This window comes from Halichoerus grypus, chromosome 9 (assembly GCF_964656455.1).
Source record: "Halichoerus grypus chromosome 9, mHalGry1.hap1.1, whole genome shotgun sequence".
Taxonomy (NCBI): domain Eukaryota; kingdom Metazoa; phylum Chordata; class Mammalia; order Carnivora; family Phocidae; genus Halichoerus; species Halichoerus grypus.
In genome coordinates this window covers 55863829-55890706 of record NC_135720.1, presented here as the reverse complement: position 1 = coordinate 55890706, position 26878 = coordinate 55863829, and the positions used below count along the sequence as shown (strand labels likewise).

General features: G+C 36.0%; 1 long non-coding RNA gene across 3 annotated transcripts in view; it reads right to left on the bottom strand.

Annotated features, from left to right (window-relative positions):
* Positions 1 to 300: 300 nt before the first annotated feature.
* Positions 301 to 26878, bottom strand: part of LOC144378968 (uncharacterized) — a 489245-nt gene continuing 462667 nt past the window's right edge. For all 3 annotated transcript variants that reach the window (XR_013440914.1, XR_013440916.1, XR_013440915.1), the window contains one exon: positions 301 to 967. This is a non-coding gene — a long non-coding RNA (uncharacterized LOC144378968). The remainder of the gene's footprint in view (positions 968 to 26878) is intronic.

Here is a 26878-nt window from a genome sequence, read left to right as displayed (position 1 = left end):
TGTTACAATGATTGTCAAATCATTCTGATATTCTGCATTCACTGCTGTTTTCCATAACTGGAAAATGAATTCAAGGACAGTAGGTATAAATCCTGATGCATCCTTAGCTGGACTGTGATCTTGTTAAAAACTTGCAACAGAAGTAGCATACACTGCTAGAAGAAAATCCCTCTGAAGTTTTAACAAAGAACAAACAGGCATACATGCACTGTTGTCCTTCCCAGAGCTGGCAAAGCAAGAACTCTTTAGGTCATCCATCTTTCTATGAACAGACCAAGCATCTCATTCCAATCAAAGACTGTTTCCAACAAGCATGCTTTATATTGGCCATGGGAATGAAAGCTTAGATAGAACTCCAAGAAAATGACAACTTTATTTCTTCATTTCTCCTTTATTGAACACCACAAAGATACTGTAAGTAGTCACTAAGATCTGGGCTGTCACAGCACCTCCATGACAAAAACAAAGTATTTTTCAATACTGTCCTCTTCAGAGTAAATAGAAAAAGCATCTTATTTTGTTTCCTGACGTTTGACCCATAGCTTGTCAGTTCTGTATTAAAAGAAAAATACCCCTTTTATTGCATGAAATAATCAAGAGAGATAAACAGACACTATACTATATTTTCCATTGTGTAAAATAATCCAGAGAGATTTACACAGTAAATCAAATGTTTACTATCATGTTGCACTCAGTGACCTATGAAGTTTTCTTTTCTCTCTTTTTTTGGTTCAGCAATATATCCCAACTGAAATGTATTCTTTGCTAACACAGCTTCAAAATCATACACTTTAGTATCATTTACGCAATATCAAAATCTGAGTAAATGGCAAATTTTCAGTTGTAGGCCAAAAAATGATGTTAAAATGCAGTTAAATTGGGGTGCCTGGTTGGGTCAGTCAGTAGAGCATTTGACTCTTGACCTTGGGGTAATGAGTTCAAGCCCCATGTAGGATGTAGACCTTACCTAAAAAAAAAAAAAAAAAAAGAATAAACAACAGATCCCCAAAATTAAAAAAAAACAACACAAAAACAACCTAAAATGCGGTTAAATTTTAATTATGTCTTTTTAAAACCAAAGGTATAAATCATGGAAAAATGTAAAATTAATGAAGTTAATTTGCTGTTTTACTTTAAACTATTTCAGGAAATTTTTCAATCTTTATAAAAACCAGTGTTTTCCATGTACATATAGAAATGAAAATAGACTATGTTTACTTATCAAAGGCTAGGTGATTAGAACATTTTTTTCCTATATTGCTATTTTTAATCCTGAAAATCTACTACAGTTAAAGAAAAGGGGAATATTATTTCTGTAATTCAGGATTATTAACTTTACTCTGGAGAACTAATTAACAGATACTTTTTCATCAGTTTCATGAAGCAATGCATGTTAAATCTGTGAATACAGAGCGATTTTAGGACCTTGATATTGTCTTTATATATGTGGGCATTTCTCAGTACTGTTCACTTCTCTCCACTACTATTAATTAAGTCATATATTCAACATATTTTACCAAACATTTGCTATACGTTATACGCTTCTGGGTGCTCAAATAAACTTAGTGCTGTCCATAGAATACCTGGTGAAGAACGCTCTATGAGGAAACACCATCACCAAAACTCACATGTGGAACAGTTTCATTCTCACATAGTCTAGGCCCCAATATCCTGGTAAAGAATTATGTAATGTTTCCTTAGAGCTTAGTAGCAATAATGATTTTATAGAAAACAAATTACTACCATTATTCAACAAATTCCAACCACGTTGAAGTGGCTCAATGGGATTATTTCCTTTCTTTCTAAACAGTATTAGATGCTATGGAGAATGCAAAGGTGAACTCACATGAAATCTGCTCTAATAGCATCCACTGCTGTTGGAAAGCAAGCCAATAAGAAAAAGAAATTGCAAAGTGTAGTATTTTTTTTTTCATTTATAAGCAATAGATTACAGAAATAGAGAGGCAAGTCTCTTTTTACTGAGAAAGGATAGTTGACAAGAAAGTTCTATAGAAATGGGCCTTGAAAGAGAGATAACAGATCACCAACAGAACCAGAGGGGAAAACCATTTTAGACAGAACGAATGAAGTTAATAAAGGCATGGCAATAAGACAACAAAAAGACTGGGGAGGGACATAAAACCACAATAATGCTAAATGTTCTGCCTAAGTGGAGTAAGTCATGAGAGATATTCAGAATTCCATTAAATATAAATTAAAATATGTAATAGTTGTACAGTGCCAACAGGAAGAAAGTATAAGAAAAAGAAAATGTGATTCTTTAAATTCAAAGGTCTTTAGACCTTGGTGGGAATGAATTTACCTATCTTTAGAGCCAAAGAAATACAAAATCCAGTCAAGTGAATAGAAGCAGACTGGGTAAGGTTTACAGTCTTTTGTTATTAGAAGGAAGAATTAGGTAATATAGAACTTGAATCTAAAGTAGATTGTGTGACTACCTTAATCTTTTTGGTCCACCTCTAATTATGGGGTCACTGATATGGCAACTGTATTTCGGGCTTAGTACATCCCATCAGCACTGAACACAAAAATTCAATCTCAAAGCAACTGAAATTTTGGTCATTTAGTAAACCACAGGAACTGAGAAGGCAAACTCAGGAAATCTGCATGAAATGTACATCAATCAGATATATTAATGTGTGTCTTCCAAAAGGGCCTAGAAGCAATGCGTCACAGTATTTTTTCTAATTTGAGCCATATATAAAAAATATACTTGTATATATAGGAAATATTAGATTATTGGATTTCTAATATATTAGAAATAAATATATAAATGACAGTAGTAATGAGCACACCTAGCACACATATCTTGGTTTCTAAGTACCTATTCTCCACTAAAGGAAACCAGAACTCCTTAAAAAATGACTGACTTCAGGGCTGGGGCAGGTATGAATCTGGAAAAGTCTTGACAGACCAAAAAGTTGGGAAGTACTCAGAGAATGATGAGGACGTATCAAAACAACACAGGATAAAGAGGCTACTACTGGCCAAATCAGGGAATATTTGATAGTGATGTATTATAACTTATTGTATAAAATAGAAAGATAGGAGTCTATACTGACATGAATGAGTGAGTAAGAGAAATGAGAAAGAGAGAGAGAGAATGAAATCCACTAAACCTACTTCAACCAAAGTAGCACTCACTAATGTCTTTTCTATATACTGGGCTTTTATTTTACTGAAGTCCCCACGCTAGAGTTAAATATTTGGAAACCACTGGCCTAATGCTAACATTCTATGGGTATTAGACAGTTCTGTTTAAAGCCCTTCCTTCATTCATTAAATCTTCTCCACAGTGCCTAACAATGAGGTTTAGCTTTGGAAACAGCACGGACTAATCTGGCACTGTTAACTTAAATAAGAATACCTACTCCACAGCATAAATGTGAGGACTTAAATAAGTTGATGTGTGTTGTATGCAGCACAAGGAAGTTTAGAGTAGGTAATCAATAAATGTAATTATTGCCTTCTTTTTCTAGCACACCAGTGAGCATATAGTTGATTCTTAACAGGTATTTGTTAAAATGAATTACATCTCAGCATTTTACCACTTAATACTAACCTGTCTTGATTTCAGATAGCTTTTGTTGAGGGTTTACAAACAATTCATTTTGACCAATATTTCCAAACAAGCTAGTTGGGTTTCAGTTTGCTTCTTGTAAGTGGTTCTTTGTGGTAGGTAGGATTTGGGAAGGAGACAAAGAGATCCATAAAATTGGAAGTTAAATTTATCCATAGAAAATTTGATTAAATTGGGGGAAATTAACATGCAATAAATGAAATTCATCATCTAGAAAATAATTCACCTTAAATGATATTAGTAGCTAAGTTGTACTGAGCACTTCCTCTGGGCCAGATATATTGCAAAGGTCTTTCTAAACAATCAGATTCAGGGGGTGCCTGGGTGCTCAGTGGTTAAGTGTCTGCCTTCGGCTCAGGTCATGATCCCAGGGTCCTGGGATCGAGCCCCACATCAGGCTCCCTGCTCAGTGGGAAGCCTGCTTCTCCCTCTCCCACTCCCTCTGCTTATGTTCCCGCTCTTGCTATGTCTCTCTCTGTCAAATAAATAAATAAAATCTTTTAAAAAAAATAAACAATGAGATTCAGTTATGAGTCTTATGACATAGATGAGAAAACTGAGGCTTAGTGAAGTAATTTGCCCAAGGTTAAACAACTACAAGTACCTGGATTCAAACCCTAGTAATCTGATTTCAATCTGCACTGTTAACTAATTAACCAATACCATAATCTGTGAATGGAAGTTTGATTGTTTTTGAAAAGATTAATTTTTTTTAAAGATTTTATTTATTTATTAGAGAGAAATATAACGAGAGAGGGAACACTAGCAGGGGGAGTGGGAGAGGGAGAAGCAGGATTCCCGCCGAGCAGAGAGCCCAACGTGGGGCTCGATCTCAGGCCCTGGGATCATGACCTGAGCCGAAGGCAGACGCCCAATGACTGAGCCACCCAGTCGCCTGAAAAGATTAATTTTTAAAGGTATTATTTATTAAGGTAATACGGTATGCCAGGTACTGTGATAAATGTTACCGATATAGGATTATACGTTTCCTCTTCTCTAGTAGGATAAGACTGGACACATAAACAGAAAAAATAAAATTTTTATCATGATGAACATGAGTATATTAACATATTTAATTGGCAGGCTTATTGGTTGCATTATATTCAGTGTGAATAAAGAGCTTAATAAAAGCTGGGAGATATATAGATAGATAGATAGATAGATAGATAGATAGATAGATAGATAGATAGATAAAAACAACTAGAAAAAAGGAACCTTAAAAAAAATCACTTTTTCAGTTGGTCATAGGCCTTGTCTAGGGGAGGGGATGACACAACGAACCATGTTCCCTGGGTAGGTATCTCTAAAATGGAGATGCATGTAGTAAATTATCAGAGCTCAAAAATACTAACCATCAAGAATACATATAGTATTCTTGGGCGCCTGGGTGGCTCAGTTGGTTAAGCGACTGCCTTCGGCTCAGGTCATGATCCTGGAGTCCCTGGATCGAGTCCCGCATCGGGCTCCCTGCTCGGCAGGGAGTCTGCTTCTCCCTCTGACCCTCCCCCCTCTCATGTGCTTGCTCTCTCTCATTCTCTCTCTCTCAAATAAATAAATAAATAAATCTTTAAAAAAAAAAAAAGAATACATATAGTATTCTTGCTGTGATTTCATGTTTTTCCTCTTAAGTTACATTTCTAACTGCAAATGATTAAATGAGCACAGTAATGGTTTTATGTAGACCTAAAGTGTTTGGTCAGGTTTAACAAATCCACCATAGCTTAGTCAATTGTCAGTGAACTAAACAACAAGCTTTTTACTATGCAAAGACAGAGAACAGACTGAAATATGGTGAGCCCACAGAGTGCCTACCACTCTGAGCCCTTCCTGGGTAACCAGCTGGCCCCTGGAGATACCTGCTTTAAGGGTCATGTTTCTCTTCTTTTTTCTTCCTTAGTTTCCTTCTTCGGGTTGTTAGTGACATTTCCTTCCTGGATAGCAGCAATAGAATCAGTAATTCTAGCTATTCTCACTAATTCCTGATAGCTGAAGACCTTTTATCAGCACTTTTATTAAGTACTTACAAACACGTGCTTGTGCACACACATTGACCCACGCACAAGCACAAGCACACACGCCTCTGACTCCCACTTTCCTAATAACAATGCCTCTCATTAGGCAACCTTGGATGGTAGTCCAATGAAAAATGAAAAAATTCATTTTTATGATCAATTAGGCGACTTATTTCAGGGTTTTGTCACAAATATTCTTGCTTTTAGAAAGGAGGAAAAACCAAACTTTGCAAAATCCACTCTATAACTCTTAGGTAGACACTAGATGTGAGAAGTAGAAAGAACGCCCCAAGGCAGAGTCCCAAGTCCTTGAAAGGAAATGATAGAGACATGAACTAGCAGCAAGGATGGTGATAAATAAGCTACACATTAAAATCAGGGGCGGGCACAACATCCTGACCTTGTGGCTTCCGAGACCTTGGGACTGACAAATCAGGAGCCACAGGTGCAGAACATTCGCTCTCCTCTTCCACCTCTGCCCCAAGGTAACCCCTAGACTCATTATAATGTATTTGCATTGTGGTACAGCCTCCCTTGGAGAAAGGCTGCCATGACACTCCCGGTGCAAGCCTTGTAGGGTTAAAAATTCCTCCTCCCAACCTGTGGGTGGAGTTTCCCAAATGATTGGAAGCAGCCTCCATTAGAGGCCACCCCACTGTACTCACAGCTCCTCCCAACCCAGAGAGACACAAAGTCTAATCCCAAAACAACCTCCAGCCAGTTACACCTCCCAGAACCTGCCCACCCTCCCACTTTGAGAGTGTACTTTTGCTTTAATAAACTGCTTTGTGCTTGCTACTTTCCTCCTGGCTGTCTTTATGCGAGCATGGATCCCCACCTAAATCTCCTGGGAAATCCAAGGACAGAGATCTCCATTCCCACAAAACAGACTCTCCCACCAGTAACATAACCTTATCTCTTTGGCTAATATCTTCAAGACATTCATCAAGAGCAGCAGTACTCACTCAGAACTATTCATGCCCTGCTAATGGGCAAGGCTTTTATTTAAATCATGGCTAGAACATACTAATGGCATTAGACAGACTTTACTGATTTGTTTTGGGAAAATATAATCTGATTTAACATGAACAAAATAAACATTCTGGTAACATTTGCTTGAACTTAATATTTACTCTGAAGTATATAATTCAGCATTCTCTCTTATAAAATATGGTTGCTCTATACAAATTTTTGAAATGTTAAATTTTGTCCCCAATTCTATTTATGCTGATCTCCCTAGTGTTCAGAGCACTGTAGTCAACTTTGTAAAGAAATGCTTTTATAACGTGTCCAGTTTTCATTAATGGCTTATCCAGGTAATAAAACTATTCATGAAACTCAGGAATGCTTTTTATGTTACCTCTTGGGAAGCAATTTGGCTAAAGAAAATAGAGGAAGAAAGTCATTTCTTCTGGATAGTTTACCTATCATCAAAGTCTCAGAAATAATTAACATATTAAGAAAAGTTTTTCGGGTGCCTGGGTGGCTCAGTTGGTTAAGCGACTGCCTTCGGCTCAGGTCATGATCCTGGAGTCCCGGGATCGAGTCCCGCATCAGGCTCCCTGCTCAGCAGGGAGTCTGCTTCTCCCTCTGATCCTCCCCCATCTCATGCTCTCTCTCTCTGTCTCATTCTCTCTCTCTCAAATAAATAAATAAAATCTTTAAAAAAAAAAAGTTTTTCTGTGTTTGCTTCATAGACTATATATGTGGAGTGATATGATTGTTCAGAGGAATTCATATTTTTATTAACAGGTTTACACACAGGTCCTTAAGGATGAAATATTACTTTCATTTAGATTAAAATTTGTTCTTTAAATATTCATAAATATTAATAAAAATGTATAAACTGTAGTTAACTCTCCTTGCCCTAGTATTGGCATGCATGTCCATTTGGATGAGACCTGATGTTACTGCTGAGGCTTGAAGATCACACTGACTGGTTCTTCTGAAGTTAAAGCAGCAGTTTAATTCAGTCACGGACAGAATGGTGCATTAATAGGACACCTGGCCTGTGGTACCACCAAAACTGAAAAATGAGAAGAAAACCCAAGCATGAAAAAACAAACCTGTTAAAAAAAAAAAAAAAAAAAAAAAGAACATAATCACAAGGGAGCTAATTTGCTTGCTAGAGAAAAAAATATGCTCTCATTTTAACACCTCTGAAAATAAAACTGTTGTTCTTGATTGAAACCTAATTTTTAAGTATAACAGAGTAATTACTAAAGTGAAGTAAAAAAATAAATACGGATAACATAATCTCTGTGGTTACAACCAATTGCATTGACTGATAGAGGTTCCCAAATGTAGGATTTGTAACCACTGCACCTGAACCACCTGAAGCACTTGGTAAAAACAAAGGCTTGAGCCCCATCTATTTTAATAGATGATCCCACAGTACTTTTAAAAAAAGCTCCATAGGTGACTGGAATGCTCACCTAATTTTGATCATCAATGAGCAAATTCCAACATTTCTTCCCTCTTGCTCATCTGTGAAGTACTCAAGGGAATAATCATTAATACGATTTGTTTTTCAGAGACAATAGAAAGAAATCAAGAGAGATTATAAATAATGTTAATGATCATAACTGCAATGCTGAACAGAATCCCAGCTCCCTACTTCAGTGTTAGCACGGTCATTGCAGGTGGGCAGGAGGTAAAACCCTTGCTAATGATGGGATTAGTTTTACTATGGGGCTGGGAAAAGGGCTTGAAAAGCATATATGTCTCTTGGTTGCTTCTAGTAAAAATGAGAGCTGAAAAAAAGGAGCCAGCAGGAAACATGTGGAGGATTTTGAGAGGAAAGGGACATGGAGGAAGGGAACCGATTCTTTCCAATATGGAAATTCTAATTCAGTACTCCTTTTCTCTGAAAGAAGCTGCTGAAACACGGAGTTGGAAGTACTGGCGAGCAAGAGTATGCACATTTGCATAATGAATCCAAATAACAGTTGTGTACACCCTGAAGGACTCAAGATTATCATAAGAGGAAAGAAGAGAGGAAATATTCTTACCAGAGGCAATTTGGGGGTCCACGGCATTTAACTGAAACATTCAGAAACAGGTGTTACCATATTTTATAATCTGAGCAGGGAACAGAACACAATTTTTAAATGAGCTCCTTTTCCAGTCACACAGATTTCTGTATTCTACACTGTCATACTAACTCCGACCTATATCAATGCTATATGCTATGCCAGCAAAAGGGCCAACCCTTCTCTTGGATTAGGTTGATAATGTGTCATCTCATTCTGAGCTTTCCTGTACATGAAGTTCCTTTGATGTCAGCAGCAGATCTAGTCTTCTAGTTAATATGGTCCAAGATTAGGAGGCTAAGAAAAATGTTAGGGGATGGGACACAACATTATCGCTCATCTAGAAATTTCCTTAAGGTTAGATGCCAAAGGAAATAATGCCCTCTTTCTACCCTTCCTACACTAGAAAATAACAGAGAATGTACCTGTAGGGAGAGTCATAGGTGAGAATGGGACAAAAGAATGTCTTCTCTCTGCATTTCTTGCAGATAATTTCTAACATATAGAAGGAAAATTCTAGCCCATCAATTTGTAGCTTATGAAAGCTTCCATTAAGTGATGAATTCTTTGAAAAGTACAGCTTCCTTTATAGATCAGCAATAGTGTCCTAGTGTCTGTATTTTTTCTCCCATTGCTGGGTAATATGCTGCCATTTGATACTCACTGAGGAAATGCACTCCTTATAACCATCCACTTTTCATGAGAAATCATTAGAGCTGCAGTGTAAACATCTACCTTGATTACAAACATGCACATTTTCCATGCTACTAATATAAAATAAATGTCATACATTTTATCAGTTTTTCTTCCCCAAAGAGTTGATATTAAGGAGCCATTAAGAAAACCTAAAGCATGGACCATTATTCATTCAATAGTCAAAAAAGAAAAAAAAAGTATCTGTGTTAGATGCTATTAACACATGCCAAATGCCAGTTATAATGATCCCATTAAATCAGATATGATGAATAGTTCATGAAATCTGACTTCATGTTATTTCTGGAACTTCTGTTTATATATATTCTTTCTGGAAATAATGGTCCAAGGCCTGATCTGCCTAGGGGCTTTGCTGTTTTTTTTCCACAAGATTTCTTTGATTCTGGCTCTAGGGAGTTTGAGTTTTCTATTCAGACACTGAAGACAGAAAAGGTCATCTCCCAAACATTGCTAAGAGACCATTGTTTCTTTGCCTTCTTAAACTAGAGGTTGAAAATGAACAAGAAATCTTTTTGAAAGAGAAAAGAGCAAACCTAAAAGCCTTTCAGGGCCGCTCCCATATCTCATTTATTATGTTCCTTGTTCTAGTGGCAAACATTTCCTATTCTACTCTCTTTGTAATCATTGTGTCTCTCGTAGTTTGTCTGGGGGATGTAGCTACAATGCAAGTCAAAAGGAGTCAATTAAGACAATTTTTTTTAAAGCTTTTATATGAAGCAGAGGCTCTTTGTTTAGTGCTGTCAGGCCCATAACAAATGAAGATTAAATAGTGGCTCATCTGAACAGGATGGTGGCAAAACTTGGAACTCTTTATTTAAAGCACAGGCTTTCACAGTGCTCAGGTTATCCAGGATTGCTGCTGAGAATGCCAGAACCTGGGAGACCCTGCCTAACAAAAACTATGCTTCTGGACAAAAGGGGAAGAGCTAATAAATTTTAAGTATGTTAATGGGGGTCAAGACAGGATTTGCCATTAGTTTGGCATGCATATTGAGAGACTCCTAAGAAAAATGAATGAAGCGCAAGAGGTTACGGTGGTTAGAAAGAAACTGAAATCCTACTCAGAAGGAAATGAAGACACCAGTGTGAGTTTCCAAGGAACTGTACATATAAGAAACATTGAAGCAGTCTTTTGGTAGGTAACAAATTAGTAGGGGGTGGAAAGACTTCAAGAGAAAAAAAAGGAAAAAATGCTATAAGGAAAGATAAACAGGTAAAAAGGAATATTTGGGAGAGGATTTAATTAGTAACTAAATTTCAAAATCTAAAACTGTTCCTCCGATTTTTTTGATATCTGGTATACACACAGAAAATCATCACCTGCATAATACTCGATATTGCAGGAGTTAAGAACAGGTCTCTCCAAAGTGTGCCAACTTGGCATGTAGACTATTTTGAGCTGAAAACATTAGAGACCAGCTGGCTCAAGAGAAACTTTCCTCCCCACCAACTACCTAGAAAAAATCTAAAATGGGTGTCTTTTTCAAAATAAGAGTTATTACCAGAGATAGATATTATCTGAGTGACCCATCTGTATGGTAAGGCAAACATATAATTACCAAACATCTGCTCTTCTTATTGCCCTGTGAATTGTCCTCCTCCCCTTTGAAGCCCCAGGATTCTATCCCACTCTTAGCTCAGGATGGCATATACCTCATTTTATCGTTCTGTCTTTGAACCTTTCATGTATGTGGGGTTCTTGTATGTATGAAATTAAATTCCATTTTCCCTTATTAATCTGTGTCACGTCAATTTAATTCTTAAACCAGCCAGAAGAATCTTTGAAAGGTAAAGAGAAAGTTTTCCTTCCCAACAATATAAATTAAGGACTAAAATTATTAGTATACCAAAATAATATATATTGACACAAAATAATAAATTTTTATATAACGTGTTAATGAATGAAATGAGAGAAGTTTATTGAATCAAGTTTTCCTACTCCATAAAGAAAATCAGTATGAGAAAATTATAGACTTCGGGGCTAAAAGGAACTTTGGAGTCACCTTGCTCAGCTCCAGACATCACAATTACCAATTGCTGAAAAGACACTTAGATAAGATTTACAGAATTCCTGTAACAGCTTTATCAAAAATTGTAATTAAAAAGTTGACTTTTACTAGTTATATTAACGTCCCTTAGATGTACAATCCTTACCCAACTCTTGAAGAGGAAATATAATTAAAAATAAAATCTTTTCCCAACCCAGAAATCCTCTCCACAAAGGTAGTAGAGAGAGAAAACACTTTTATTATTGAATAAGCATTAAACCAGAATGTGATGTGCATTACAGTCTATCTGCTAAGAGACTGCAAAGACAGGAAGAAATCTCAACCTTTTATTAGCCAAGCAGATACAACCTGAAGGGGAGCAGAATTTGCCCCCAAAATATGTCTCTTTGGCATAAGGATTATTTTAGTCTATTTTTAAGAAACAACAGATGTAGGAAAAGCTCTAAACACTGAGAAGTTACTTCTTTGTGAGAGACATTTACGTCTATAAGGGAAATCCCCATTTGTAAGGGTGTCTGACTCTCTGTACCAGGAACTGAAGGATGTCTAAATGTCTAGAAACTCTATCAATGGAGAAGGCAGAAACTGAAATCTGTATAACCACCATACCCTTGATTATCATACTTTGCTGGGTAATCTGCCATAACTGCCCTCCCCTTTCCTCTGAGATCCTTTGTTTTTAGTAGAAATGGTATTTAAGGTGGTGGCTTGAGCCATTTGGGGGAGTTACTCAGTTTTCCTGGGTATGCCTCATGAATACAGGAAGTATATATGCTATTGAACATCTGTTTTTCTCCTGTTACTCTTTTATTAGGGGGGATGGGGGGGCAGGGGGAGGGGTCGGAAACTGAGCCAGGAACCTAGACAGGTAGAAAGAAATTATTTTTTTCCTTCCCCACAAATGCATTACATAGAAGTTTCTTTCAAGATATACAATAACTATCCTCAATCAAGAGGACCTGAAAATAGCATTTGTCATGCACAGTTTATCTTAACCTTACCTGGTAGTTGAGGTTATCATCTGTGCTAGCTAACTAGCTTTATTTAGAGAAAAACAAACTTCTCAAATCTTTATGATAGGAGATAGTTATGCAAAATGTGAGCAAGGTGCCCACCCTCCTACAGAAACTGGGAGATAGGGGGTGTTTACATTTCAAAGAGATGGTTCCCAGATAACAGAGAAAGACATTTGTCACAAAAAGACATCCCAGACATTTTCAAAAAAAGGGCTGATTACTCTTCAAAAGGATTTACATACATTTCAAAGAGAAGAGCCAGTACTTAAAAGTTTTCTAAAGGAAATGCTCTGAGAAAAAGGAGGTGTGGGAAATCTCTTCCCTTATTTTCAACAGGGATAATTAAACCTCTTCTTTTAAATTTATGTGTGTCGCAACACCTTACAGTCACCTTGGTTTTCCCATACTAGCACCTTGAGTTGGCCCATTCCTCCACCTGCTGCTTTCTACAGTGGTTGGTATTGTCCACTGATGTCTGTGGATGGCAGTCAGAGGACCCATGAACCTGCTGAAATTGTTTTTTGAATGTGTTTTTTGGGTAAATGGGTAAAGGACGTATAGCTTTCAGGATTTTCTCATTTTGTGTTGTCAAGAAATCCCTCTACATGTTCAGTCACCCGCTAGGATTCTCTGTCCACTTCCTAACGTATTTTTGATAGTATCACCTTCTTCACAGCCTAACAAGGAAGATCCTCATTTTCCTATACTTCATGTATCAAGTCCAGCATTTTCCTGGATCCCTGTTGCCAATTTCCAGGCTGTTCTTCTGCAGATCTCCTTTAATAACTTATCTTCTTCTGGTCTGTGAAATCCAGTGTCTATGCCACCTTTTTTCAACCATTTTGTTCACAATCTACTGGTACCTAGTCATTTGTGCAATAACAGCGGGTAATGAAAAATAGCTATCATGATGAGCTATTCACTAGTGGATTTCATAATTCCTTTTCTTGGGGGGGGGGTGGAGATTTTATAATTCCTTAACTTCTACACCAGGTGCTTTCAATTCTGTTCATTTCTATATCTAATCAGATGGCCACAAATCTGGATCTTGATTTCTACTTCTGCATAATTTAACATTTAGGTTTCACTCTTTTATCCTACGATCTTTGTCCTCCTGTGCTTTTGATTTCATCCTCTAGAATACTCTCCCAAATACTGACTGAGCTTTGTGCCTTTAGTTTTCTGCTCTACTGGCCACTGCTTCTTCATCATCCAGACAAATTCAAGTTTTACCTATCACTTCCTTACGACAAGCAGCCAAACAAATGAAACTTTCCTTTAATTTTATCTCTGCCTATTGTGCTTAAAACAACTTTGTGGAGTCCCCATTTTATGCAAGATAAATTTCAAGTTGTTTAACATGGCCTTTTGCATCTTAGCTTTGGCTACATTTTCCACACAGTTCCCTGTGCTCTATTTGAATTCTTATCTGAATATAGCAATTGCTTTGATTCTTCCATGCCTTTATTATATTATTTGTGAATAGAATATTCTTTCCTCTTTTAAATCTCTTTTACATGACTTGCTCGTTTGTTTCGATTCTCTCTGCCATCGGCCTGGTCAGGCCAGTGGCACTTAATGTATATTGGATCATCACATCTTCCATCAAAGTAATCTTTGAAACACCTACTTGGAACACATTAAAACCTGCTTAAAATTTATTTTCTTCATTTTATAAATGAATATTCTCTTCTATATCTAATGCCAAACTATTTTCCAGCAATATCCATTTCACTTATATAAGTCTTTTCAGTCAATTTAGTTTATTCATTGTTCCAGAAACAACTCCCATTTCTACTTTGTTCATAAGTCCTTATTCCATAAGCTTCATATTTCTAAATCTGAAAGATAATTCAAAGGTTGATTCATCTCACATCCTCCTTTAAACGTTTCCTGACCACCATAAGTTAATGTGATTTATCCTTCTGTAATTTATAATTCAGTAAGTCATACACCTGTACTTTGTTCTTGTGCTATATTGTATACATAATTACCATTTAATGATGAAAAAGTACATATTTTATGAAAAGTATAGCTTATTATAGATGTTTAAATTGTTCATTATTTTTTTACTTATTCTATTTTTTTATATTGCTAACTAAAAGAAGCAAAGATGTGCATGGCTCATTTAGGGAGCTCAGTTTGGAAAGCACTTCCAACTGATAAGCTTTAGAGCTGCCAGTCAGGCTATAAGAGCTGCCAGAATCTTCAGAGAGAAATGATAGTCTTAAATAATCCTCTGAATATAATGTATTACTCTTTGCAAAGTAAAAGTAACTCTGACCTGAATATACCAGTTTTAATTTATAGGTAATGTAACACTACTTTACTTATGCAATATTCTTTGAGGAAATATGGCCTCTTGGATTTTAATCATTGTTTTTAAAAAGTCACAGAAGTTGACTATAGTTTGAGCCTTGAACAACCTGGGTTGGAACTGCATGGGCCCACTTATGTGCAGATTATTTTTTCAATAAATACATTGGAAAAATTTTTGGAGATTTGTGACAATTTGAAAAAACTCACAGATGAACCATGAGGCCTAGAAATGTCGAACATTAATGTTTCTAATACTGCATTATGAATATGACTATAATACTATATGCTAAAAATTTTTATGATTCATTCATTAGTTTATAGGCCAGGCTACCATGAAGGAATCATATCAATTATACTAGGCTATCACACAGCAATTGTATTGCTGCTTCTTCATTATCAATGCATGAATCACTATATCTGTAAATAAATATTAATACCTTTTTCACATTTTCTTTTCATTTTTGATGTCTAGTGTCAGTAATATGTACAATATCTGTAGTGTTTTGTATCATATAAGACAATATTGATGTGGCTGAGATAACTCATTTTGTAACAGATGACATAAACTGATGTATGGTATTAACAAATATAGTACAGTACTGTAAATGTGTTTTCTCTTTCTACGATTTTCTTAATAGCACTTTATTTTCTCTAGCCTGCTTTATTGTAATAACACAATGTTATTGTGTAGGTTATATATACACACAATATACATATATATATTGTATGTTATATATAATACTTATACAAAATATGTGTTAAACAACTGTTTATGTTATTGGTAAGGCTTCTGGTCAACAGGAGGCTATTAGTAGTTAAGTTCTGGAAGAGTCAAAGTTATACCTGGATTTTTTTAGTGTCCCAGAGTGGTCAGCACTCCTAGCACCTATGATGTGCAAGAGTCAACTGTGTAAAGTCATGCTATTTACCTTCATCTGGTTTTCTCATTTTTCCCAGAAATTCAAATGTTCAGCTCATTACTCCATAAAATTTTTACATTTCTCCACTCATCTCCAGAGCACCCAAGTTTCTTGACTTGGACTCCAGTGACTCCATGTCTCTGACTTCCTTCCTGTCTCAAAGGAAAAGTAGTTCCTCTCCTTCCCTAAATCAGCTTGTACTTTGGTTCCATTTTTCATTGGTCTCTTTCCAAACCTTATATCATCAGCAGAGAAAACTATTCTCACTTAGTATCATCTTCTCCTTCTATATCAAGACAAACATGCAAATCAAAAAAATAATTAAGGTATTATTCTCTCAATTTCTCTCTTTCTCATCAAAAGTCTCTGAAAAGAAGTCAATACTACACCTGTTACTCTTTTTTTTTTTTTTAAGATTTTATTTATTTGAGAGAGAGAGAGTGAGAGAGGGGTGAGGGACAGAGGGAGAAGCAGACCCCCTGCTGAGCAGGGAGTCCTATGCTCATCCTGGGATCATGACCTGAGCTGAAGGCAGATGCTCAACCAACTGAGCCACCCAGGCACCCCTACACCTGTTACTTCAAACAGAATGTGAATCTCAGTGTAGGTGATGACTGATCCTGTGACTTTGAGCAGCCCATGTAACCTACCTGAGTTTGTTTTCTCATTTAAAAATAAAATCATTCTTACCTCATATAATGTTGTAATTTAAAAAAATATATGGAATACCCTATTCAATATTTATCACTTTGCAAATAATTCTCAAGTATTTCTAGGGCAAATCTCTTGAATTTAGTCTTACATGTTCAGCAATCTGCTTGACAAAGCTGCTGATCCCACCTTCCATTTCATTCAAACATCTACTGTTCTTACAGCCATTTCAGAATCATGTTTTCTTTTCCCTATCCTCCATTATGCAATTAGTCTCTGTGTCTAAGTGATTCCTCCTTTCCTTTCAAACCTGATTGACTATTGCTTAAACTATAACAATAGTTTCTAAAAAACCTTTTCACTCTTCTAATCAGCCCCTTTTCCTATCCATCTCTGTTTCTAGTCATTTTTTCGTAAACTACATAAATCCCTTCCTCAAAATCCTTCAAGCACTTCCCAATGGCAACCAAAACAAACTAAAATGTATCATTCCTTCAATATGATCTGGCATTCAGGCTCATATTCTGCTATTGATTTTTTACTCCAGCCAAATTGATCTATTTACCTTTGGATATATCCCTTGCCTCTTAGCCTCTGGGCCTTTGCTCCAGCCCTTACCTTCCTCTGGAATTTTTTCTCATCCATCCAACTGTGGAAACCCAACTACATTCTGATTTTGACATCAACTTCTTTATATCTAGAAATGGTCTCGTTCTTTTCTGAATACACTGATGCTGTGTTTTATCCCTTTGGTGGCTTACCTTCTCAGATAATACCACTGTATTAAAGATAAAATACCACTCCCCAGTACACACACCCATAAAAGGATGAGAGGAGGGATTAGTTCTATCCACTTAGTATCCTTTGGAGTAGACAGTATATATTTTCCAATGGATAAATTTTGAAAATAAACATAAAATCTAAGGGCACCAGGGTGGCTCCGTTAGTTAAGCATCTGGCTCTTGATTTCAACTCAGGTCTTGATCTGAGGTTCATGAGTTCAAGCCCCATTGGGCTCCATGCTGGGCATGGAGTCTACTTAAAAATAAATAATTAATAAAAAGAAAATAAAATCTACTGTTCAATGGTAGTAGAGATAGAAATATAACTAATATTAATCTATAAACACATATTCTCATAAATAAATATAAAGCCTTACAATGATTTGCCTTCGAAAGCCCAGCTGTCAGAGATTCTCCTGATCAGGGTTTAGACTATGTTATTTAAGTGGAAAGATACTTTGTGGATGATTTTAACCAACCTATTCATTTTATAGATGAAGAAACAGATACCCAGAAGTATTAAAGGACTTCTCAGTCTGCCTCTCTATATTTCTGCTCAGTTAAACATTTCTATTTATTCTGTGCCTAAACCTTTATAGGAAAGGACCTGTTAATTAGGTAATTAGTCCTTATTCCTCAAATTAAAATGTTCTTCTTTAATCTGGCAGATAAACAGAAAATTGTTTCCTCTTTCCTGCTATCACTAAATAAACATTTTTCCTCTTGACTTTCTTCCTGCTTTTCTAATGGCCAATCAGGAAACTTTGGGGATAATTAAGTAAATAGGACAAATCACTAAGTCCTCTGTTCCCTTCAGCTATCAGTAAGTTAATTCCAAAATATTTTAGTTTTTCTTGAAATGATCCCTTGATCTACACATTAAGTTTTTAACTGATAACAAATATGTAATTCCCTAGCTATGACCATAACTGGCTTGGTCTCATCTAAAGGAAAGGAATGATGTGGAACCAGTGTAGGACTTTTGTGGGGTGAATACAGGACAAAATGTTTGGAGTGGCACAGAATCCTGTCTTCTAGGTAGCAGCAGTCCCCAACATGACGGTAATTTCATCTATGGACGAGAAACCACAGAGGCTTAGGAAAGTTAGCTAATATCCTCAGAGCCAAACAGATGGTAAGTAGCATACCTGGAATTCAAACTCATGTCTTTCTGATCCCCAAGCTCAAAATAAGGCAAATATTCTATTAAAAAAGATAATATTTATAATTAAATCAATTAAAAATATTCATCAAATGACTAACATTTGGAAGGTAGTATTCCTGGCACAGACATAAATAACAAACTCTTTGTAAGATCTTCTCTTTCAAAATATTTGGAAAACTTTCATGATGAAGATGAAATTTACTAAGACCTACTTCATTCAATTGTTTTAAGGATTTAATGATACAAACTTTGTTGTCGTTAACTTACACTCTGACATGGGATTCCCTAATACTATTCTGTTTGAGTTACAGAGGCTAAATGAAGAAAAAAGAGACGTCAATTTCATCATCACAAGCAACCTCTGAAAACATTTACTAAACATGTATTAGATTGTGACACTGTACAGCACTGAGGAAAACCATAGTGGTTTTTTTTTATGGTCTGGGCGATAATTTTCTTTAAAACCTTTCCTGAGTTCAAAAACAAAAGGGCTTTTCTGACCAGACACCCTCATCAAGGGAAAAGATTGAATGTCTCATCAGGCAGTACACTCCTGACTGTTTTAAGTACAAGTCCTCCTGGAGAACTCAAAGTTTTGCTCACTGAACCACAAAATTAAAGTACCAGGGAAGAAATCCAGAATAGCTACAATGCCAAAATATGTATCACACAATACTGAAAGCCTTCAAAATTACTGTATTTACAAAAGCGTTTAACAGATGAAGTAAATGAAAGTTTTATGATCTAAGAAAGGAAACACAATTTTAGTTAACTAGCACTTTTCTACTGTTCTAAACCTTTTAATGGGTGCAGAGGGAATTTGCACTTACTGAAGTAGATCAGTGGAATGATAATTTGTCTTTGAATAGAGTACTTTTATCCCATTAATTTCTGCCATTATGGTAGGAGATAAGATGTAAGCCAATGACTAACTGAAAATTAAGGTCCAAAAAAGTGGAAACGAAACAAAAGAATAGCTTATGTCACATTATGCAATATGTATGATAAAATGAATCTTACATAACCATTTATTATAATCATTTAATTATATGCACTTAATTGTGCTTGATTTGCCTTTATAGTTATTTTAAATCAGTCCCTTTAAAAGCTACATTTTGTTATTTTTTTTACAGTTAACAGAAGCAATCTAGAGCAGAGACAACAGAGAAAAAACAAACAGGTTAAAAAAATATCAAAGAATAAGTAAAGATAACTTTAAGACTTTGGATGGGATATAAGTGTCTTAAAATTATAACATTTCCTCTCGTGTTTTCTAGAGTTGGTGCTAAAGAATAAAATTGATGCCCTTTGTAAAACAATAATGACAAAGGAAAAAATATCTAGGTTACTAATGTGGGTAAACAACATTTCTAAAATTCAAAAAAATATTTGGTAAATTAGTAATGAGTAAGTTACTAATCAGGGAGATTATTAAGTAAATTTTATAAATTTTTATTTTATTATTTTTATTATTAAAACATTATAAAACACTCATGTAGAAAACAAACTACTACAAATGCACACATATCCACTGCTCATCTTAAGAAATAAAACATAACCAGTACAGTTGTAAATCCCTGTATATCTTGCCAAAACACATTTTCTTCTCTTCTATACACAGGTAACCATGACTATTAATTTAGTGTTTACCATTTTTATTAATTTCTTTATAATTTATAAACCCACACAGTTATTTCTTATCATTTTATTTTGGCTCACTCTGTTTCCTAACTTGGTATGTAGGATATTTGGTTCATTAATTTTCAGCCTTTGTTCTTTCCTTACAAAATTTTTAAAAAGCAATAGATTTTTTTTTCTCTATTTACTACTTTAGATGGATCGCCAAAGTTTTGATATCTAATTCTTTATTGTCATTCAGTCCCAAATATGTTCCCTTTTGCATTACAATTTCTTCGATGGATATGCTATTTAGAAGATGCTTGTTTAAAGTTATCTTTTAAAATGGGTCCCTAACTTTATTAACAACAACATTACAGCTATATAAGCCAGATCTTTGAAATTTGTTGAGACGTTGTGACCTAGTACATGGTCAATTTTTGTAAATACCCCATGAGTGCATGTGAAGAATGTGACCACTGACTTCTAGCAAAAAGTGTCCAATATCTGTAAGAGCCACTTTGGTTTAAGATAGTTAGCTTTAGGGCGCCTGGGTGGCTCAGTTGGTTAAGCGACTGCCTTCGGCTCAGGTCATGATCCTGGAGTCCCTGGATCGAGTCCCGCGTCGGGCTCCCTGCTCGGCAGGGAGTCTGCTTCTCCCTCTGACCCTCCCCCCTCTCATGTGTTCTCTCTCATTCTCTCTCTCTCAAATAAATAAATAAAATCTTTAAAAAAAAAAAAAAAAAAAAAAGATAGTTAGCTTTACAGTGGAATTTCACTTCTGATAATTCTACTAAAGTACACCTGAAGGAACTTATAAGGATATATGTACAAAGCTATTCACAGCAGCCTTAGTGGAAAAAAATTTAATATCCATCAGGAGAAAATGTATTAATAAATTATTATTCAACGTTTAAAAATGAGGTAAATTCTTAAGTATAAACAGGAAGAAGCATCTATTATATATTTTAGAGTAATCTATGTATATTAATATATATGAATACACACAAATTCACATATCTGTGTTTGGATTTTGAGAGAGAGAGAAGAGCTGGAGGGAGAGAGCTGAGAAAGGGGAAGGGGGTAGAGAGGGAAAGGCAGTGAGGGAAGAAAGGGACAGAAAAGAAATGTCTTTCTACCTATTATATAAAACTTTCACCTATTATTTTATATAGTATTAAATTGTTCATTCCTCTCTCACTTCAACAAAAGGGATGAAGGTAAATTTCTTAAATTGGACGGTACAATTATGAGAGATAAATTGTGTCCCATAATTTCCATTTATATTTCTCTCTTTCTGGAATGATGATGTGTTTGTTCAATAGAGAAAAAGAAAAATATGAGAAGCCATTTCTGCAATCCAGGCTGGAAAACTGATGGTCTACACTACATCAGTAAAATAGGAAAGATCATTTACAGAGGGATTCAACAAAAAGGGACACAGAATCAATGGGTCAAGATGGCTGATAGAGGGGCACCTGGGCGGTTCAGTCAATTAAACATCTGCCTTTGGCTCAGGTCATGGTCCCAGAGTCCTGGGATGGAGCCCCACATCAGGCTCCCTGCTCGGGGGTGGGGAGGCTGCTTCTCCCTTTCCTACTCCCCTTGCTTGTGTTCCCTCTCTCGCTGTGTCTCTTTCTGTCAAAGATGGTTGATAAAATGGAAACTGAGTTTGGGAAAGCATTAAGAAAAGTGTTCAAGTTACAGGGATGGACAACAGGGTTGATTGGGCTACTACTATTTACTGAGCTAAGGAAAACAAGAGGAAGGACAGATTTTAGGGTCAAGACAGTGGTTGTGAATGCTGAGTTTATCTTTAACATTTAGGTGGGGAAGTTTAGTAGATAGCTAACTATGAGTGTCAGGAATTAAAGAGAAAGAGCTAGATTGGGATATTTATATTTCATAGCTGAAATCATGGGATTAAATAACATTTTCTGTATGAATAATTTGTTTTAAAAATGTGAACATTTTGCTTTTCCATTGTTAGTGGTTTCAGCCCTGATATTAGCCATGGCTAAAAGCATTGGTGTATCAGCTATTACCCTAGCTTCACTGTCTGTTCATCTCAAGATACTTAATTTTCAAAGAGTTATTAATACTTCTCAAACTGCTTTTAAATAAGCCAAAAGATGGTTGTCAGGGCAAAAGGCCACATAAGGGGCTTAGCTGCTAGTGTACCAGATATGTAAACTGACATGATTTTCTAAAGGGCTTCACGGAGGTTTACTTAACACAGAATAAATAGCACATGTTTAATATGTACAATTTGATAAGCTTTGACAAACGTTTACACCATGAAACCAACACCACAATTAAGAGGAGGAAAAAATCCATCACCCCAAAATTTCCTCTGCTCCTTTAGATCCCTATTTCTGACCTTTCCTATAATCCCCTCTACCCTTAGTCTCTAGGAAACCACTGACCTGTGTTGTGCCACTACAGTATATTTGTATTTTCCAGAAATTTATATAAATGGAATCATGCAATATATACCAATTTTTGTCTGCCTTCTTTAAGAAAAATAATCCTGAGATTCATCCATATTGATGCATATATTAAAAATTTATTTGTATTGTTGAGTAGTATCCCATCGATAGAGATATACCACATTTTGTCCATTCACCTGTTAAGGAGCATTTTGGTTGTTTCCAGTTTTTGTCTATTACAGATAAAGCTCGTAAAGTCTTTATTTTTTTTTTTTTTAAGATTTTATTTATTTATTTGACAGAGAGAGTTAGCAAGAGCAGAAACAAGCAGGGGGAGTGGGAAAGGGAGAAGCAGGCTACCCGCTGAGCAGAGAGCCCAATGTGGGGCTCGATCCCAGGACCCTGGGATCATGACCTGAGCTGAAGGCAGACGTTTAACCGACTGCGCCACCCAGGCGCCCCGCTCGTAAAGTCTTTATATGAACATATGTTTTAATTTCTCTTAATACTTAGGAGTAGAATGGCTAATGCATTTTTTAGGTGCATGTTTAACCTTTTAAAAAAACTGCCAAACTATTTCCCTACATGTTTTTACTATTTATATTCCAAACATAAGTATACAAGAATTCCAGTCAGATTACATCTTTCCCAATAATTGGTATAGTCTTTTTAAAAATTTTAACTTTCTAATATGTATGTAGGATATTTCACTGTGAGTTTAATTTACATTTCCCCAATAACTAATTATGTTGGGTAGTTTTATCATGTGTTTATTTACCATCTGCATATCTTTTTTTGAAGTATCTGTAAAATCTTTTACTGATATTTGAATTATTTTTTATAAATCTTATATGCAAGTCTTTTATCATCTATGTAATTTCCAAATGTGGCCTATCTTTTCATTCTCTTAAAAGTGGACTGAAAAACAAAGGTTCTTAATTTTGTTGAAAACCAATTTCAGTATTGTTGTGCATCATGCATTTTCATTTGTGTATCGTGTTTCTAAGAAATCTTTGCCTGACTTGGTGCATCTGGGTAGCAGAATCAGTTGAGCGTCCAACTCCTGGTTTCAGCTCAGGTCATGATATCGGGGTCGTGAGACTGAACCCTGTGTCCAGCTCCGTGCTCAGTCTGCTTGAGATTCTCTCGCCCTCTTCCTCTGCCCCTCCCACTTCTGCTCTCTCTCACTAAAAATAAAAAGTAAAAGAAAGAAATCTTCGCCTGACTTAAGGAGACAAAGATTTTGTATTGTGTCTTCTAGGAATGTTATATTTTTAGGTGATATATTTAAGTCTATGATCTGTTTTGAGCAAATCATTGTATATGGTAGTACGTACTGATTGATGTTCACTGTTTTGCATGTGACTCTCCGATTATCCTAGTATATGTTGGAAATATTTTCCTATTTCCACTGAATTGCATTTTGAGGCCTTTATTTTTACTTTAAAATGGCAACTATGCTTGATAATATATGCTACTACATATTATAAAACTTTCTAAGTGTTAAAATGACTTATGAGATTATGAGTTACCTTAAAATGAGGAACAAATTGAAAAAAATGACCATAGGTCCTCAAATAGATTAATATTGAGTTACGGTTGAGAATCTCCTACCTGTTCATCCTTAGGGCAAGACCGATGCTTTGTCTGAAATGTAATAAATTAATATTCTGTAGGCAGGGATCTAATTAAATAATTCTATCCTATCTTAGGGGCTCTATGATGCTTAGAAGACCAGGAAGTGAATGTCCCTTTCCAACTGCAGTCAGCACATATCAGTAGAATATAGGACACCATGTTTTGTCACACCCAACTTGAGAAATCATTATACCTTCAAAATTAAATTTATTAAAATTCATATTTGAGAAAAACCTGATTATTTGCATCTTGGCATCTATATATCGCAAATCAAATGTGATGAGTTGGTAAGAAATGGAGCTCAAATACCAAGAGAGATAAAGAGTGTTTTGATACTAATTAGTGTTGCCAGATTGAAAGCGTACCCCCATGTGATTCCTGTTCAGCTCGAGGTTCATTAATCACTTACATTTAGTGAGACCCTCCTGAGAAATGCTGCCATGTGTTAAACAAATATTATGTAAAATTTAAAAAGTAATAATTTTCTCCAAAATTGAGCTCAATTCATCCTTCAAGGCCATGTGCACAACCCTCAGGTATGATCAGAATTCCCAAGATAAGTAGAAGCAGCTCTACTAAGTTCTTCATGAGCTACCAAGGGAATGCCCTCTGTGTTTCTCCAGGGATTAGCTCTATCTTTGTTGTCTGAAGGAGAATCAGATATATAATATTATTTTCATATTCTAGTATCTGAAGCCTTTGCTCAGGATTCAGTTACTTACAGTAATTACAGTCTACCCATCCATTTCTCAAATGCAAATGCCCCTAAGAGGTAGATAAAATTAAGCTCCTCATGTCTTAGAGAATGTGTTCTTAAAGTGGAATGTACAGCCTCTGCCCCCAGAAGCTCCTCAAAAAAGCCATCAACACCCTGAAAAGTGCCAACTTTTGTGTGCAGGAGAGTCTGTCTATACCATCAGATAAATAGCAAGCCCCTGGGTGAGGAAACATTAAGAAGTACCAACTGGAGGGATAGAGTTCTATTAAATGGCCTTCTGAGTGAATGGCTTTATTCATTTAGCGCTGTATAAAGGATTTTTCACATTTTTTTCATTGTGCTTATAATCTAATGTGAATGACAACATATTGTGTAGTATTGCTGTCTTATATTTACCTAACTCCTCCTTTATTTTTTATTATCTTTTATTTTCCTAATGCAAAATAATTTTTTTAAAGATTTAAACAAACAAACAAAAGATTTATTATTCGTTTTAGCTAGAGAGAGCGCATGCAAGTTGGGGGAAGGGTAGAGAGACAGAATCTTCAAGCAGACTCCCTGCTAAGTGCAGAGCCCAACTCAGGGTTTGATCTCACAACACCTGAGACCATTACCTGAGCCGAAATCAAGAGTTGGATGCTCAACTGACTGAGCCACCCAGGCCACCCAATTGCAAAATAATTTTTATCCTATGTATTCCATATCTACATTTTGGTACAATTCCCAAAAGCTGACTATAAGTGAACATTTTATGTACCTCAGTTATCATTAAACTGCTTTTAAACAAAATTTTTATTTTAATAAAAGTAAAACTGTCTTATACAGTATGAATGTCTGACCTTCCTTCCAGAGTCCGTTTTCGTGATACAGCTCTGCTGATGACCTATCTTAGACATCATTCTGTTTGTTTCCCTGGGCTTCAGGCACACTGTCAAGTGAGGAACTTACCTGACTTCAGAGAGCCAGCTTGGCCAATCTAGCTCTATTTCAGGCAAAGCAGACATTAAAGTCTACAGTCAATGGAAGAGAGGACTGCTGTAGCCCTTGCAAGCTCACAATGTCCCTAGGAAAGGAATGTGGTAGTTGCCTAAAGGGAAGACAGTGCCTTCATTACCCCCTCTTCCAATAGGCAAAAGGACCCTTTCAGTACAGGACTTAGATAGGATTCTGACAGAAGTCAGTATTGAACTCTGTCCTGGGTACCTGGGCGAGGCTTTGAATGACCCTGTAGATATGAAAAGTCATACTAAGCATGGGTCAAAATTATATGGCAAACAGTCTCCAACACATAGGAAAATATGAAGATAACAAATAGCAAGTGCTAAGCACTATGCAATATACCCAAGCTATGCATAGGAACAAAATACAGCTTCTGTGTGCTAGAGGCACGTCCTTTAGTGGTGGAGAAATGAAATAAAAATACATAACACTGCAGGCAGACTGCTGTCATCTAAGTACTCCAGATGAAGAACTATACAAAAATTCACCAAAGGTAGAAATGTAACTGATTTTTAAATAATATAAAATTATTCAATATCATTATAATGGGGTTTGAATTTATTGGTTGTTGGCGGCACCAATAACCTGAGCTTCTCCCTAAAGCAGACCTCAGTTATAGGCATCCGCAGAATGGCTCCAGGACATGAATTTTGAGAGCAACAGTGCAGCCATCCAAATATATGTTGTACCAGTTGTGTAGGCCAGCTTTTCTCTCTTCCTCACTTTCTTTGGGATATCTAGAAAAAGACAGTGAATCCTTTTCATGAGAAATGTAGGCTCCCAGTTAGACTAAAGATGCTAAAATGCCTATTCCTGCTAGATACTCTACTTCACCGGAGCAGAATCTGTGTTCTGTCCTGCTACTGTATTATCTAGACAGTAACTCACAATGTTAGTGTTCAATAGTTTCTGAAAGAATGAATGAATGCCTGGATTCCTTCCCTAGAGCATAATGTTGAAGAGAGCTGCCGAATGTTTAATTAAGTAGTGTAATACGAAGGTTTCCGTGTGTGTGCATGTGTGTGCAGCTCAACAGAAGTGGATGGGCATTTTCTAATTGTGTTGACTTAACCTAGGCCTAACCTATCATGAGAATCGTATTCCCCCCATGCAGGATCTTACAAGCATGCTCCACCGTTAGTGATGTTATAAATTAAAACCCCTGTATAAATAAAACAGCTCATTCATTAAATGATAGTTATTGCTACCTCCTTGGAATTTATTTATTTATTTATTTATTTATTTATTTATTTATT